Genomic DNA, 2,554 nt, shown 5'->3' with positions numbered 1-2,554 from the left:
GGTTTGTTTTTTTTTTCTGTCTTACTTCACTCTGTATAATAGGCTCTCGGTTCATCCACCTCATTAGAACTGACTCAAATGCGTCCCTTTTTATGGCTGAGTAATATTCCATTGTATATATGTACCAGAGCTTCTTTATCTGTTTATCTGTTGATGGACATCTAGGTTGCTTCCATGTTCTAGCTATTGTAAATAGTGCTGCAATGCATATTGGGGTATATGTTTCTTTTTCAATGAAAAAATATGGAATGCTTCCCAAATTTGCATGTAATCCTTGCACAGGGGCCATGCTAACATTTGTATTGTATCTGTATTAGTATATGTGCTGCTGAAGCGATCGCCCAAGCCTCCTCTGACCTAAGCCTCTGTGGTCCTATGATCCTTGTTGTGGCTGCTCAGTCATGTCTGACTCTGTGACCCCATGGACGGCAGCATGCCAGGCTTCCCTGTCCTTCACTAGCTCCCTGAGCTTGCTCAAACTCATGTCCATTGAGTGGGTGATGCCATCCAACCGTGTCACCCTCTCATCCCCTTCTCCTCCTGCCTTCAATCTTTCCCAGCATCGGGGTCTTTTCCAATGAGTCGGTTCTTCGCATCAGGTGGCCGAAGTATTGGAGCTTCAGCTTCAGCATCTGTCCTTCTAATGAATATTCAGGGCTAATTTCCTTTAGGATTGACTGGTTTGATCTCTTTGCACTCCAAGGGACTCTCAAGAGTCTTCTCCAGCACCACAGATCGAAAGCATCAATTCTTCAGCACTTAGCCTTTTTATTTATTGTCCAGCTCTCACACCTGTCATGACTACTGGAAAAACCATTGCTTTGCCAGCAGTGATGTCTCTGCTTTTTAACACACTGTCTCGGTTTGTCATAGCTTTTCTTCCAAGGAGCAAGCATCTTTTAATTTCATGGCTGCAGTCACTGTCCGCAGTGATTTTGGAGCCCAAGAAAATAAAATCTGTCCCTGTTCCTGAGCTGATGTGGTCCTGAGATGTTGTGATTGGAATAATTGCCATCACAATAATAGTGCCAGGCACTGTTATAAAACTTTTCACACATGGTCTCATATACTCCACAGTGAGGGAATTGAGGCACAGAGAGGGTAAGTTTGCTCATCCCCAAGAGCCCTGGGACAGGCAGCCCAGCCTGGATCTGTCCGACGTCAGAGCCTGCTCATTTACTTGCTTCACTGCAGCTTTTGTGACTCTCTGCTCTCACAGGGTCCAGAACTCAGCCAATCACCAAGTTCGGCATCAAGTCATGACTCAGCATCTTTGCTGGGGAAGCAGCAGGTGGGAGGGGTGTATCCTAGCCGGAGAGCTGAGAGGACAACAGTCCTCTGTCCTCTTTTGGGTTCTGAAAAGCTTCCTAGAGGAGGAGGATGGGCAAGAGAAGGAAGAAGAGGGGGAGGAGGGGAAGAGTGTATTTCAAGGTATTTAGGAGGTATGGTCATTCCAGACAGCAGGGTGGGCACTTAGAGGGATATGACCTTGTTTGAGAAGAGAGGATTGGAGGGACCCAGAGGGACAGGACAGAGGAAGGGAGTCAGGTCTGGCTGCATTCCCTTCATCCACCAGCCCAAGGACCAGACCCCAAGGGGCAGATTAGCCTGTGCCACATGGCCCTCTGAGAAAGCATCCTGTTCCTCGCCCCCTCCCCTAGCTACTTAGCCCTCTGCGCCAGGCTGGAGGCCATTTTCAGTCACTCACAGGCTGAACCCTTAGGGGAAGGGCCTATGTTGATCTCCCCCAAGGCTGATTAACAGCAAAGAGCTGGAGGCAAACACTTGCTCTTCTCCTAGGAGAAGGCTGTCTTTGTTTCCCCAAGGGTATGGCACCTACAGACCTCTCCCCTCCCCGCTAAGGAGACAGGGCTGCCTTTGCAGGCATCTGAGAAGGATGGATAAAGGAGAGAAAATCAACAGGCAGTGCTAGCCTCTGGGCCAGTGGGAACACCCTCACTTCTCAGAGGGAGACGCACTGGCAGGTGCAGGCACTTACTCAAAGTGACACCGAGGAAAAAGTCTGCCTGCTGGTTGGTCTGGTTCTCTCCTGGCTTCAAGGTGCTAGGGGTCTGTGCCTAGCTGGTGCATGTTGCTTCCCTCCAACTCCCACTTCCCCCGCCCCCGGTCCCCGGGTTTGCCCACGAAGAAACTGCAGTGGTGACTAGCTCCTTCCTGGGAGGCAGGGCACAAATCACCCCCAGTGCAGGCTGCTTCCCTCTTCTTCTGGGTATTGCAGCTTTTCTGCTGGCTGACCTTGACCTAGGTTTAGCCTCCTAGGGGAGGCACGGGGCTAAACATTTGAGCAGATGATATATTTAATCCTTATAACTGCTGGATGAAATTGGTCCTGTTACTTTCTCCCTTTCACAAATGAGGAAAGGAAGGCTCAGAAAGGTGAAGAAATGTATCAAGACTACACAGCTGTGAGCAGTGCTGGTGAGATTTGTATCCAGGATCCTCTCTTAGGCTCCCCATGACTCCCTGTGGTGATGTGATTGCTGGGTGTGTGTCGTCTCCCCTAATTGGAGTCCAGGTCGATGGAAGAGCAGTC

General features: G+C 49.7%; 1 non-coding gene across 1 annotated transcript; it reads right to left on the bottom strand.

The window, feature by feature from the left end:
* Positions 1-237: 237 nt before the first annotated feature.
* LOC139039266 (U6 spliceosomal RNA) lies at positions 238-341 on the bottom strand. Its single transcript, XR_011492589.1, has one exon. It is a non-coding gene; the product is annotated as a U6 spliceosomal RNA (small nuclear RNA).
* Positions 342-2,554: the final 2,213 nt, after the last annotated feature.

This window comes from Odocoileus virginianus, chromosome 17 (genome assembly GCF_023699985.2).
Source record: "Odocoileus virginianus isolate 20LAN1187 ecotype Illinois chromosome 17, Ovbor_1.2, whole genome shotgun sequence".
Lineage (NCBI taxonomy): Eukaryota > Metazoa > Chordata > Mammalia > Artiodactyla > Cervidae > Odocoileus > Odocoileus virginianus.
Note: the sequence above shows the minus strand (reverse complement) of the source record. Positions and strands in the feature narration are given on the sequence as shown.